We start from the raw sequence: 15,837 nt of genomic DNA, 5'->3' as shown, positions 1-15,837 counted from the left end.
CTGGGGTTTGGGATGACAACCAACTGTGAAGGGTGGGCTGAGATCCAGGGATGCTGAGGAGGGTTTGCTAAGGAGGAGAGAAGCAAAGACAGTGTCAGTAATGGAGGAGGAACACAAGTGTCGGAATTAACATGGTACGCAGACAGGTATTTTCAGGTTTGTAGATAAGGCAGCTAGAACCAGCTCTGACAATGGGGAAAAAAGTTTGGGTGGAAACAGTCAACTAGATCAAAGAGGAGCCTAACAGATGAGAAGAGTTTATTCTTGATATGATGGGTAATGGGGAGCAGGAGCTGATCTCTGAACTGGGAATTAGCCCTGATGCCCCAGGTACAGTCTCTTTCCTTGGAAGCAGATGGGGATGGAACAGGTGTAACTTGTTTCTGGTAGCCCAGGATCTGGCAGAGAATGAATATTTGCTGAACATCTGTTGAATGAAGTAGAGGATGAATGGATAAGAGTTACATAATCAAAGCATAGTTGTAAAGAAGATTAGTTTGACTGGGGGTGGGGGCGGGGGGCAGGGCAAATGAGGAGAGAGGAGCTAGAGTCGGGACAACCATTGAGAAGCCTCACAGAGCGTATTACAGAGTCCAGCTCTCAAACACTTCTGTCCAGGTGAGAAATTCGTGCTGTGCTGTGACTCAGCTTACACACAAACTCCCATACTTGCATACACATGTGTGCCACAAAACAATACACAAAATAACAGTACTCATCACAAATGTATGATCTGGTTTGAGCTTCCCAGGTGGCATTGATGGTAAAGAACCCGCCTGCCAATGCAGGCAACATAAGAGGCTGGGGTTTGATCCCTGGGCCAGGAAGATGCCCTGGAGGAGGAACTGGCAACCAACTCCAGTATTCTTGCCTGGGAGATCCCATGGACAGTGGAGCTTGGTGGGCTATAGTTCATAGGGTCGCAAAGAGTCGGACATGGCTTAAGCAACTTAGCATGCATGCATGATATGGTTTGAAATTATTTTTTGTATTCTGTTTCATTTCTTTTTTTTTCAGTGCTGACTGGGATACACTAAACTGACTGTTTCATGACTGGCTGATGCTACTGTGCCACACCTGTGGTTTGAAAAGCTCTGATCAGGAGATAAATAATCAATTAATTATAATCAAATGAGACACAATAAGGAGAATACATTCTTGATGAACATAATAAAGTACAGCTTTTCTCAAAGTGGGGAATTTCCAGCAGCTGACCGAAGGGTCACACCATCGAAATACAACACATGTGGAGTAAAGGCACTGTTACTTCAAACAAACTGTGAAAAACGGTCCATTTGAACCTTTCAAGGCCTGTGTGGACTCTTATATGCTTCAAAATACAGAATTCAGAACACTTTTTAGGAAATTTACTAGGTACTCTTAGTATGGGAATCAGTTAAATACCTATTAGATGTTTTGATAACTCAGAATAATGCCAGCATACTGCAGAAATCTCAAAAGAAAGAGTAATTATTTTTATTTTTGGCAGAAATATATTGTGGGCCTCTAATCTAGGACAAAGTTGAATTGAATTTGAGGGTTAAATAGTAATGACACTGAGCTTTTCATATTTCAGATTTTTTTTTTCTGATGGCAATCTCTTCTTCCAATCTTTTATAGTTCCTCTGGTCCAAATCTCTTGGGTAAATATATTTAAATTGTTCTAGGTTTCTATTGCTCTTCACATTGGCAGACATAGAAAGCCATTTTGCTGTCTTAGCTTCCAAATGGGTCTATGGATCTAATTCTCCCTTCATTTCTTAATAGGTTTAGAATAATCCTCTCTGGCACTGGTTTATCTCCTGATAAAATAGTAAAAGAGCATCATACTTCCCTTCATCCTTCCAACAGACAATAATATCTTCTTTTCCTTTCTTGTCCTTAATTGACATTGTTTATACTCCTAGGGACCCTTATCTGCCTTCCTGGTAGTTTTGTAAGAAAACCACCTATGTCCACACCTCATTTGTCTCAGAAAGTCCCTTGGGAAGCCTTGCTGGCAGTCACTCCATCCTTTGGAAACTTCTCTTCAGTCTTGGCTTCCTTTCTGGGTCTTAATTATGTGTTTCCTCAAATTCTTCAGCTTTCTCATAGGCCTATGGATGGCAGTGCAGTGAGGGGTTCAATTAATGGATCCTCTAAGAGATGACTTTTACAATCCACTGTTTGCATTTTTTAAAAGGCAAAGCAAAATGATTGTTATAAGACATGGGAAACAATGTTGGTTTACTTCACAGGCTCAGGGTGGAGAGGTTGTTCTTTGTGTGCATACCAAGTTGCTTGAGTCGTGTTCGACTCTTTGCGATTGTATGGACTGTAGCCTGCGAGGTGCCTCTGTCCATGGGTTTCTCCAGGCAAGAATATTGGAGTGGGTGGCCATGCTCTCCTCCAGGGCATCTTCCAGACCGAGGGACTGAACCCGCATCTCCTGCACTGGCAGTTGGGTTCTTTACCACGAACACCACCAGGTTGTCCTTTATCCCCCTCTTTAAGCAGCACAGGATGGAAGTGTTGAATCCTTGTGTGGCAGAACTGCAAGAGCATGGGTTTAGAGGTGGACACATGGGTTTTCACACTGAATCTGCCACTTATAATTCACTCTGTGACTTTCACTGGCTACTTAGTCACTCTGAGCCCTGGTTTCTTCATCTGTAAAATAAGTGCAGCACTATTTACTTTAATAGAATGAAGGATTAAATGAGGCCATGTCTGTTAGGTGCCTAGTACTGTAGTGGTTCTCAAACTTGATCTCTATTATAATCACCTGTGAATTGCTAAAACGTACAGAAGCCCGAGTGCATTGAGGTAGGAGAAGATTCTTTGTCCTTTTACAAAACTCCATGTGAGGTTCTCACCAAAGCTTGAAAACCATTCATGTAGCATATGGTAGACCATCAATATGCATAAGAACTTTGCCCCATTTGCACACTCAGAATAGTTGAAAAGTTCAGTTCAGTTCAGTTCAGTTCAGTCAACTCAGTCCTGTCTGACTCTTTGTGACCCCATGGACTGCAGCACGCCAGGCCTCCCTGTCCTACACCAACTCCCAGAGTTTACCCAAACTCATGTCCATTGAGTAGGTGATGCCATCCAACCATCTCATCCTCTGTCATCCCCTTCTTCTCCCACCTTCAATCTCTCCCAGCATCAGGGTCTTTTCAAATGAGTCAACTCTTGTCATCAGATGGTCAAAGTACTGGAGTTTCAGCTTCAGCATCAGTCATTCCAATGAACACTCAGGACTGATCTCTACCAGGATGGACTGGTTGGATCTCCTTGCAGTCCAAGGGACTCAAGAGTCTTCTCCAACACCACAGTTCAAAAGCATCCATTCTTCAGTGCTCAGCTTTCTTTATAGTCAACTTTCACATCCATACATGACTAATGGAAAAACCATAGCCTTGACTAGATGGACCTTTGTTGGCAAAGTAATGTCTCTGCTGTTTAATATGCTATCTAGGTTGGTCATAACTTTCCTTCCAAAGAGTAAGTGTCTTTTAATTTCATGGCTGCAATCACCATCTGAAGTGATTTTGGAGCCCAGAAAAATAAAGTCTGACACTGTTTCCACTGTTTCCCCATCTATTTCCCATGAAGTGATGGGACGGGATGCCATGATCTTAGTTTTCTGAATGTTGAGCTTCCTTTTCCTTCCTGTGTTTGTTTATCCTGTTTCCCCATACCAAAATGTAACCTCCAAGACAGCATGGGCCATGTATTCCCTGTCATGTATGATTAAGTTGGTAATTTGTCAGAGGAAGATAAAGAATCTGCCTGCAATGCGGGAGACCCAGGTTTGATCCCTGGGTAGGGAAGATCCCCTGGAGGAGGGAATGGCTACGCACTCCAGTATTCTTGCCTGGAGAATTCCATGGACAGAGGAGCCTGGCAGGTGGCATTCCATGAAAGAGTCAGACATATCTGAGCAACAAACACTGCTACTACTACTATAGAGGAAGATTTAAAATTGTTCTTTTCTCTTTTTTACTTTATACTATGAAAATTTCAAACATACATGAAAATGGGAAACAGTGTAACTATTCTTTACACCCATTACCCAGCTTCAATATAATTGATATATGGCTAGTCTTACTTTTGGGCTTACTTGGTAGCTCAGACGGTAAAGAATCTGCCTGCAATGTGGGAGACCTGAGTTCGATCTGGGTTGGGAAGATCCCATGGAGGAGGGCATGGCAACCCACTCCAGTATTCTTGCCTGAAGAATCCCCATGGACAGAGGGGCCTGGCAGGCTACAGTCCATGGGGTAGCAAAGAGCCAGACTCGACAGAGCAACTAAGCACAGCACAGCACAGTCTTACTTTATCAATACCACCTTCCCTTCCCCCCAAGTCAAAAATTTAAGGCAAACCCCAGACACATTATTTCACCTATAAATATGTCAATACATGATGTTAGAGATAAGAACACTTTCTTTGATATAACCACAGTACCATTTTAACACCTAAAGAATTAAAATTTTTTTCTTAATTTCATTTAATTGTCTGTAATTAATGGTTTGTTCAAATAAAGATCAAAGCCCACCACTGCATTTGGGTGACATGTAATTGTTTCCCTTCCTCTGTTGTTTTTCCAACTGGTATTCATTTGTCAAAAAATCTGATCATCTATTTTATAGACTTTTCTATGTACTGATCTGCATCTTGAGAAATTTGTATGCAGCTCAGGAAGCAACAGTTAGAACTGGACATGGAACAACAGACTGGTTCCAAATAGGAAAAGGAGTTTGGCAAGGCTGTATATTGTCACCCTGTTTATTTAACTTATATGCAGAGTACATCATGAGAAACCCTGGACTGAAAGAAACACAAGCTGGAATCAAGATTGCCGGGAGAAATATCAATAACCTCAGATATGCAGATGACACCACCCTTATGGCAGAAAGTGAAGAGGAACTCAAAAGCCTCTTGATGAAAGTGAAAGTGGAGAGTGAAAAAGTTGGCTTAAAGCTCAACATTCAGAAAACGAAGATCATGGCATCCGGTCCCATCACTTCATGGGAAATAGATGGGGAAACAGTGTCAGACTTTATTTTTCTGGGCTGCAAAATCACTGCAGATGGTGACTGCAGCCATGAAATTAAAAGACGCTTACTCCTTGGAAAGAAAGTTATGACCAACCTAGAGAGCATGTTCAAAAGCAGAGACATTACTTTGCCAACAAAGGTTCGTCCAGTCAAGGCTATGGTTTTTCCTGTGGTCATGTATGGATGTGAGAGTTGGACTGTGAAGAAGGCTGAGCGCCAAAGAATTGATGCTTTTGAACTGTGGTGTTGGAGAAGACTCTTGAGAGTCCCTTGGACTGCAAGGAGATCCAACCAGTCCATTCTGAAGGAGATCAGCCCTGAGATTTCTTTGGAAGGAATGATGCTAAAGCTGAAACTCCAGTACTTTGGCCACCTGATGTGAAGAGTTGACTCATTGGAAAAGACTCTGATGCTGGGAGGGATTGGGGGCAAGAGGAGAAGGGGACTACAGAGGATGAGATGGCTGGATGGCATCACTGACTCGATGGACATGAGTCTGAGTGAACTCTGGGAGTTGGTGATGGACAGGGAGGCTTGGCATGCTGCAATTCATGGGGTCGCAAAGAGTTGGACACGACTGAGCAACTGATCTGATCTAATCTGATATGATGTACTAGATATGATTGGCTGCATCTTTTTTATTTCATATATTTTTTAAAATGGAAACATAATTCATGTATCATAAAATTCACACTTTCAGGGTATATAACTGGGTTTTAGTATATTCACAGAGTTGTATAACTGTCAACATTATCTAATTGCAAAACTTTTTAAAACCCCAAACTGGGGAGTTCCCTGGTGTTCTATTGGATTTGGCACTTTCCCTACTGTGTCCTGGGTTCATTCCCTGAGAGCTGAGATCCTGCAAGCCACATGTCGTGTGACAAAACAAATATACTCAAAAGCAGTCACTCTCCTTCACCCCTCCCCCAGTCTGGGAGCCACTAGTCTACTTTCTGCCTCTATATTGCATATTTTGGACATTTGCATGAAAGAAATCATACAATATGTGGTTCTTTGTGACAGACTTCTTTCACTCAACATAAATTTTCAAGATTTCTTTATGTTGTAGCATATGTCAATAATCATCCCTTGTTATGGCTGGATAATAATTAATAATTAATTTAAAAGATATTTCAAAATAAAACAACAGTTTCATTGTGTTGTAATTCTTTAATAACTGTCAAACCATTCATTCACTTATTCATTTATTTGCTTAACTAATATGTATTGAATACTTACCCTGTACCAGATATTATGCTAAGTGCTGGGGACATAGTGGTGATAAAGACAAGCAGGGTCTCCTTTCCTCTTAGGGAGTAAATGACAACTCAGATCCAAGCAGAAAATGAAAATGGGGTCCCAGAATATCCCATTCACCACCATTCTGGACAGATAGGTGTACGTACATTGCAATAGTATCACTAGGACATGTCCTGGCTCACAGTGAGTTCTTAGGAGAAGTAGAAAGCATTTCCAAGTAGTTTCCTGTGTTCTCCTTTTTCTTAGTCACTTGGTACCTCATTTCTCCAAGCATTCCAGAGTAGGCTTTCAATACCTTTGGTAGGCCCTTTTCACTTTTCCCACCTTTTCTATTTATTGTCTTCCTCCCCATTTCCTCTAAGAAAAGCATGATGGCATGTTTCCTTTAATTGATTCATTTCTTGAATGTGGAGGGCAGGATAGGATGTAGAAATACATTAAGAAAGCCACCAGGAGGGTGGTACAATTTGGGAGACTCTGGGGCTTCCCTTACTCATCAGTGTCTGCTAGTTCATATTTAAACAGTCTTGCTCCAGAAAGGTGTGTACTCTGGCTGAAATGGAAATGGAAATCATATTTTTGAGTCTTATACATCCTTTCTGTATTGGGGTGAATGGGTTTATTTAATTCTTTTTGAGAGAATGGGTTTGGGGTAGGAAAGAGAAAAATTGTGAGCAGTAGATAATTGAAATTATTTGGGGAGGAGGTAGAGAAGGGAGGTGAAATTTATCACCATTACAAAAGAGAAAGAAGTCAGTTTTTCAAACTGAATTGAATTGACTTTACTTTCAAACTGTATTGCTAAGTTCCTGTAAAATCTTCTCTAAACATGACACAAAAAATTAAAATTAACCTGATGATAGGTACTCAAATTTCACTGAATGTAACACTTGGGATTATATGTAACACTAGGATTATATGAACATATTTAGAATTCCTCTGTACATGTTCAGGGCCTCTTATGTATTCCTTCCTGCAAATCCTTTTCCATCTCTGTCTTAAGGGTGAGAATTCCTGGCGTTCTGAATACAGACTAGTAAAGTCAGTGGACCCAAAATCAAAATTTAAGAAGAACATGAAAAGATTTTGGAATGATCAAAGAAGCATTAAAATTTAGAGACAGATACTTGTCAGAATATGACACACTAAGATATATGTGCCCTTCTGTGTCAATTCTTGCCTCATACACATGAACCCAAATGTTTCTGTACCAGTATTCTCATTGTCCTCAACAACACCGGTCAGGTTTTAGTCATTCATTTCAGTAGGATGGTTATAATCATTTTTTTCAATTTCAACTGATTAATTTCAATGATAGATTTTACACTCATATTAAACAATAAGGTTTTTAACATAAAAGAAATGCCTTAACCAACCCAGTTTTTAAATGAATAGCAATTGTGTGAAATTGTGTGTGATACCATCCCGTATAAAATATGTGGACATAACAATTACAGACCATCTGTTAAACTGGCATCTTGCTTGTACAGGAATGAAATTTCAATTAAGTGTTATTATGAGGAAGTGTAAATGACAGATCCCATACGAAAGTCCATAGCCAGCAAACTGTCTAAATAAAGAGGGGGATGTCATACAGTTAATGAGTTGGATCAGGTTCCCTGATTACAGACTTTGTAAATAATGTGTTTGTTCACGAGGTCTTAAAAATGAGCACTGCTGGTAAGTGTGGCAGTTGTTTTTAAAGAGATGCCCATATGGAAGGTAAATTAGAATGGCTGTGTGACACCGTCCAGAGTCGTCTGGTTAATGTTGATTCACCACTTCAGCTGGAGAGACTGAAATTAAATCATGCATTTGATAAATGGATGATATGAAAGGAGAGGAACACAAATCATATCTCAACAGCCTCTAATAAATTCTGATTTGCTGGGAGTCATGTCTCCATTGCCTGAAGACCGGTTCACAGCTCTGAGGAGCTGATGTCATGATCTAACAGGGGTTTGACTGTGGCTGAATTGTCCCAGGAGGGCGAATGTCTGACACTGTCAGCGAGTCTCAGGCCCAGGGTCTGGATTATGAATGGGAGAACAAATACGCTTGTGAGTTTTAGCAGTGAGATCTGTCTCATCACTCAACGAACAAGGTCCTCATTTCCTAATCTGTCACTGTTATTCATGTCTTTTATTGATGAAGACAGTCAAGAAAAGAGAAATCACACCAAAATTGTACTTGTTCAAGCAGTAACTTGGAGAGTTGTCAAACGAAGTCTAATTTTCATTCCCATAAAATAAGCTAAAAATAATCTCAAGCCATTTCTCTTCCATGCTCTTCTGAAAAACATAGAATTAAGTAGAGTTGTAATTCATTATAGAAGCCATAACCCACAGCTGCAGACCCTTGAAAAGTTATCCGAACTCTTCCCAGACTTTTGCTGAGTAATGTCTGTGTGATTCAGCAGCCAGACTCCTGCCCGGGACAGGACTTGCCAGAGGCATCTGCAGCCTTGGTGACCTGTCCCCTCCGGGCCCAGACTCTTCCACATTCCAAGGTTCCTGAACGGATATCCTGTCCCAGAAAGTAAAGTCTCCAGTGACTTACTGTTAATCTGCTCTTCTAGCTCTTAATGGAGAGTGGTTTTTTCTTTCCCTTTTTGGTACTGCCTTTTGAAAGAGAGGATCACTCTAGTGGCTCAGACGATAAAGCATCTGTCTGCAATGCAGAAGACCCAGGTTCAATCCCTGGGTTGGGAAGATCCCCTGGAGAAGGAAGTGGCAGCCCACTCCAGTATTCTTGCCTGGAAAATCCCACAGATCTCGGAGCCTGGTAGGCTACCGTCCATGGGGTCGCAAAGAGTCGGACACGACTTCACTTTCACTTTCACTTTGAAAGAGAAAGGGCAGATGACAAGAGCAAGGAAAGTAAGCTTTTTACGTGGATGGAGGCTAAGTGCACATTTTTTGGCGGTAAGACAGAGAAAGTAGTATGCTATATACATGGCACTCAGGCCGTGACTAGCACTGGGGTGTACCAGGAGGCAAGTGTCAAGACTGCAGGTGAGTTTCGACTACTTTTTAAGATTTTTTTATGGTGATGTACTTTACAAAGAGTGAAATATACATATCTTACATTCAGTCATTTTTGACAAATGTCCATGTAATTCACAACCTTATCAATACATAGAACACTTCTATCACACTAGCAAATTTCCTTGTTCCCTTTTCCAATCAGTTCCTCTGCTACAACCCACCCCTTCCATGCAACCATTGACCTGATTTTGACCAACACAGGTTCATTTTTCCTATTGCAGATGATATACAGATGAAATCATACAATTTGTGCTCTTTCGTGTGAGGGCTCATGAAGAAGGCACTCCTTCCGTGAGAGAGTTTGAAGGGTTAATCCATGTTGCATGTAGCACATATCAATCATTCACCCATTTCTATGGGTAAGAAGTGTATTCTGCTGCATAAAAATAAACCAACAGAGAGCTTGTATATTTTTCTATTAATGGACTTGCTGCTTCTAGTTTGGAACTACTATGCATATAGAAGCTATGAATATTCTCGTTTAAAATTTTCGTGGATGTTTCACTTCTGTTGGCTTAATATCTAGGAGTGGGATTACTGGGTTATGGGATAGATGTATATTTAACTTTCTAAGAAGTTTCCAGTGTTCAGTGATTGTACCATTTTGTGCTGTGCTTCGTCACTCGGTTGTGTCCGACTCTGCAATCCCATGGACTGTAGCCCACCAGGCTCTTCTATCCATGGGATTCTCCAAGCAAGAATACTGGAGTGGGCTGCCATTTCCTTCTCCAGGGGATCTTCCTGACCCAGGAATTAAACCCAAGTCTCCTGCATTGCAGGCAGGTTCTTTACCTACCAAGCTATAAAGGAAGCCCCATCAGCAGGGCAGGCTAAAACATCTTTGGCCCCTGACAGCCTCACCTCCCCTTGATAATACAGATTCTAAACCAGGAGGGGAGAGTCAAGCAGACCAGAGAGATCTCTGAGGCAACATGTGGAGTTATGGCTCAGATGTTTTGTCCATGGGGAGAAGCAAGCGATAAAAAGAGAACTCTAAAACCCAAAGGAACTGACTTTGTTTACAGGGAGTTCAAACCTAAGGCTGCAATTTAAAACATTTCCTCTTGATTAAGAGCAATAATCTAGCTCAGGCCTGCTAGCGCAGCAGGGCTGGCATGAAATAAGCTTGGCTCCAAAATCTTGGGATGGGTTGTGGAGGTTAGGGTGGCCAGAAAAACGGTTGTTTCACCTCTCTAAAATCCCAAGTTGCCAAAAGAACAAAGTCTGACTCCCCTGGCTTAGCTAGCATCCTACACCTTGGTCAGAACACAGCAGAAATCCTTAGTAGAGCTGCATGCAGAGGTGCAGGTGTGCTCTAGAGGACAATCAGAAAGAAAAAGGACAAGGGCATCAACAAATTCTCTGAGGATCTAAGCTGAAGTGACCAGATTAAGGAAGTAGGAACCCTTGGAAGGATATCTTTGAGCATCTAGAGGGTGAATTGGAAGAAAGAGTGATAGTAAGATATAATCAGTTTTTCTTTTTTCATTCAAAAATACTGATTATCTATTATGTGCCATGCATTGGCTTGAAAATGTGAGTGTAGAATGATAGCCATTTCTGGTTTGAATTTATAGTTGTATGGCAAAGACTGTGTGTGATGTGCTGGAATTTTAGCTTTTGGCCAATTTGTCTAAAGATCCATTACTTTTCTTAGTGAAACTGATAGAGGTTTTTAATGTTTCAGATATAGGACATTGATAATTCTAGGTATCTCAACCCAAACTCACTTCTAAAGAACGCTAAAATTTTAGGACTGGAATATAAAAGTGTCATTAAAACCTGCATTTTATTTTTATTGCTTTTTATTCATTGTCAGGTTTTGGTAAGTAAATTTCCTTCTTCTCTCCTTTCTTTCTTTCTTTCCTTTTCTAACCCTTCCTCCCTCCTTCCTTTCCTTGCTTCCTTCCAATATTTCCCTGATATTTGGTAAAGAAAACCAGTATCGTACAGCAGTCAGCTGCCCAGAAATTCTTCAAGCCTCCGAGGCAGAAAAGGAGTGTTGACACATGCAGTGAACGAGACTGGGGACTTACTACTTGAATAATAGAGGGGGAAAGGTCATTCCTAATCATGGTTGGCAAGGAGACTCTAGAGAACCTGGGTTTAAAGCAGGTTATCACCAGGAATCTTCTCTGCCTTTCTTTCTGGACAGACAGGAGAATGTCTTTCCATAGCTGTTTGAGCCTACTGAAAGTTATAAAAGAGCCTTGTGTGAAGAGAAATGTTCCATGTAGATGAAAGCATCAATGAGCCTAGGAAATCATAAATTAATTTTGGTGAGCCATTTTGAAGAGAAATATTTTTAAACGGCAAGAAAGTGAGTGAGCATGAAATAGAAAATAGTATAATAGATAACTGTGAATTGAGCTATAAAGATTTTATTTTAATTAATACACAATTGGATACAATTTAGAATGTAATGATTACTATAGGATTAGGTATTTTCTTTTCCATTCTGTATTGACTATGCAACCCAGTCTTGAATTGAAAGTGTAGATGGATTGTTTAGTCAATACCAAAAATTTGAACAAGTGTACCCAAATTGCACAGGATTTTACTGAAAAGTGCTACAGGATTGTAATTCTATGATTTTCTGCTTTTGTTCTATTGTGATGGGTTTGAGGATGTTTGCCAATATCGTCAGAAAACACTTGTAGTGGCATTGAGAGGGAGAGATTATGCTGGGATGTGAGAGGGTCATTATGCTTGAATGTGAATGTGGCAGCTGTGCTGTGCTGGGTCAGCAGGCTGCCCAACACCTGGGCTGCAAGTGCACCTGGGAGCCCTCACTCTGGAAGGATGCCCAGCAGCAGGGTTTCCACATCCCGCAGCATGTTACAGTCACCTGGGGAGCCTTTACAGCTATCAGTGCCTGGGTCCCACTCTGCACCAATTACGTAGTGTCCTGGGGACCAGGCATGGCTCTTTTCTCAGATCTGTCTGGGTTATTACAATTTAGAGAAAGAGTTGAAAACCATTGTCTTTAGGAGAAGCAGGACAGCAAATAAATTGCCTGCAGAACTGACAGTGACAAAAGAACAGAGATGAGACTAGTGGAAAGGTGGGGGCAGGAAAAAATCAATGCAAGGGAGGAGGATGTGATGGGTTTCAGACTAAGAAGCTAAAGGATGCTCAGATTTTGTCCAAAGTGGGAAAGAGAGCTGGAGTGTTACTTTTTCCAACAGTCTGAGACACAGCAAAGGAGCTGGAATATTGTTGGAATTCCTTGAGCATAGGGGATCCCTAAGAAACTTCAAACTATTGTGGACATTGGTTCCTTCAGACAATGGTTCCTTGTTAATTTCCAAGACCAGGAACAAATCCAAAAATAAGATAAGCTCTGAAGAACCAGGATATCTCTTCCAAGTTAACAATGGCTACCAGGCAGACAGACCATGTTCTTCTTGTAGGAGGCTGTGAGGAGCCAAGTTTCTCAAGAAAACATTAGTAATAGGACAGATTCAGAGGCTACCATCTTCAAAAGGCATTTATGAATTCAACCTGGCATTCCAATTAAGGTTCAGGACACCCAGAAAAATGTAGACTGTACATAAACAATGAAGAACTTTTTAGAATTGCATGGGACTTATTTACACTAAAATTTATGCATTTTAAAAATATATATTTATTTGTCTTCATTGGGTCTTACTTGCAACACGCAGGATCTCCATCGTGTCACGTGGGATCTTTTGTTGTGGCACACCAGTTATCTTGATGTGGCTGTGGGCTCAGTAGTCATGGCACACAGGCTCCAGAGTGCATGGGCTTCACTAGTAGCAGCCCTCGGGCTCTCTAGTTGTGGCATATGGGTTCTCTGTTCTCAGTTCTCTGACCAGGGATCTAACTCGCAACCTGCATTGCACAGTGGGTTCTTATCCATTGGACCACCAGTTCATTTCAATGGCTCAGTTGTGGCTGACTTTGTGATCCCATGGACTGCAGCACGCCAGGCTTCCCTGTCCGTCACCAAATCCCGGAGGTGCTCAGACTCACGTTCATTGAGTCAGTGATGCCATCCAACCATCCCATCTATCATCCCGTTCTCCTCCTGCCATCAATCTTTCCCAGCATCAGTGTCTTTTCCAGTGAGTCAGTTCTTTGCATTAGGTGGCCAAAGTATTGGAGTTTCAGTTTCAGCATCAGTCCTTTCAATGAATATTCAGGACTGATTTCCTTTAGGATTGACTGGTTTGATCTCCTTGCAAAGTCCCCAGATTTATTGTTTACTTGAAATTCATACTTAACTGGGCATCCTCTACTTTTATTTGCTAAATCTGGCAACTCTTATTCTGAGTAACTTTCTAGTAATATTTCCTAAAATGCTAGTGTGGAAGGTGGAAAATGCTAGCGTGGAATGGCTGAGTAATGGAACCAGGACCACCTGGGCACTCAGATGAATGGAGCCAGCTGAGCACAGTGGCGGTCTGATGGGAAAGACAGACTGTCCATGAGGTACAGCCCTCAGTGTTCACTGTGAACACAAGGTTCAAATGGTTTCCAGCCAAGATGCCAGGGTCTCTCCATAAGAAGTGCTCATAAAAGCAAGGTGCTCTGTGCAGTACTGGAAGTTTCCTGGTTGGTAGTCAGTACATGGGACAGTCAACAGGCTTCCAGCTCTGGTCCCAGGGGAATACCTAATGAGATCCAAGTAGACACGCAGAACTAGCAGTACATTGAGTCCTAGACTAGCACCCACAAGAAAGGCTAAGAGGGAAGCTTGCTTAGTGCAACTGGGGTACTGCAACATCTGTTCAAACTAGCAGCAAGCTGTACATACACACACATCCTTACCTATCTACCTATCTGTATCCATCTATCTTCCTATCTATGTATCTATGTATCATCACTGTCTCCCTATCTATCTACCTATCCTTTTTCTTCTCTATCATCTATTGTCTATCTGTCTACTAACTATCATCTGTCTGTTCTTCTATCACCTAATATCTATCTATTAACAGGGTCGTGAAAGAGTCAGACTGACTCAGTGACTAAACAACATTGTCTATCTATCATCTATCTATCGTATCATATTTATATATATATAATCTATCGATTATCTATTTATCTACCTATCTTTTTAGAATATCACATTAGGAAACTGACCAAATACTTCCTGCCTCAGACCAAAATTGCTTCTGGGGACAAAGTCCATTGCTGAGCCTGCTAGTGAGGATAGCCTGGCTGCAGCCATTGGGGAGGGAATAATTGCAGAACTATGAGATGGAGACCCAGACCTAAGCTGGCAGGATCTCTATAGGGTTTGCAAGCATCTTTTCAAAGCAGACTGGATGATGACTTTGAAGGTCAGCTAAGTTAACGGCTTGATACAAAGGTAGACCAATCAATGTACTGATTGAAATTTTCTGCTCAATGAAATGTCTTGAAGAGGGTATGGGCTCCCATCTAAGGTTAACCTTTGAAATGGAGTATAATGATATTGATCATATTTGACATCATCAGCAACTTTTGATACCTTTGATCTCTGATTAGATGGTTGAAAATAAGAGGTCCACTGGAAGAATGCTCTAGAAGTGGATAAATTTGTTCTAAAGCAGTTCTTTAATAATGGCACAGTTCTGTCCTTTTAATAATTAATAAGCATTAAATGATGGTTTCTGAAGTTGAATGCTGGATACACAACCACTTCTTGAGTAAGAGTAGCAGGAACACTGGGCATTATAAGGCAGATGGAAGGATGATTTGTAAGTAGAGCAAAGATGACCTAGAATTAGGTGAGAACTCTTGAGTTCCCTTTTCTTTCTCTCCCTTTAGAACACACACCCAAAGACAAATCTACAGAGTATTTGTACCTCCTTTTATAATTGAAGGACCAGGAAAGCAGATTCTGGCAACAACAGAAAACACCTTGCTATTTTATTGTGAGTATCCATCGCTGTATAAACCAATTTAATAGGCTACCATAGCTGCCAAGTTGTCTAATCTCCAGATTTTCTCAGCATTTCCCATCTGCTCACACAATAGCCAGAAGATGTTTCCTTCCTGGATGTAGAATAGTGCTTTAAAACTGCCTGAAGGAATCTACTAACCCAAGCTGCTTTAATAAGGTTAAGTATATAAAATATTCATCTCATAGGATATACGCCCATATGCCATCATATCATTAGTCACAAACATGAACAGTTGAGCATTCTGGTCACTAACATCCATCTTTATGGCTAGAATACAAGGGACATGCATCAAGCTGTCTTATTTATCTCTGGCGGCATTTTTCATCTAGTGCACAGGGCTTTGTCCGTATTGTCATATTTTATTTGTCTATCCATCTTGTAAATGGTTGTTCCTTGTTGTCAAGCATTGCCATGTATTTAGAGGCAGATGGTCCCCTGATTCTACATAATACCCCAAACCATCTCCTTTGAGGCTTTCCTATGTTCTTAAACACTCCTACTGAACACTGAGATTCTGTTCTGTCTTTATCAAGAGCCAGGAAGGAAGTTCCTGGAATAAAAAGACCATAA

This window comes from Bos grunniens, chromosome 28, assembly GCF_055505025.1.
Source record: "Bos grunniens cultivar Pamir isolate PY7600 chromosome 28, Bosgru_T2T1.0, whole genome shotgun sequence".
Classification (NCBI taxonomy): Eukaryota; Metazoa; Chordata; class Mammalia; order Artiodactyla; family Bovidae; genus Bos; species Bos grunniens.
Note: the sequence above shows the minus strand (reverse complement) of the source record.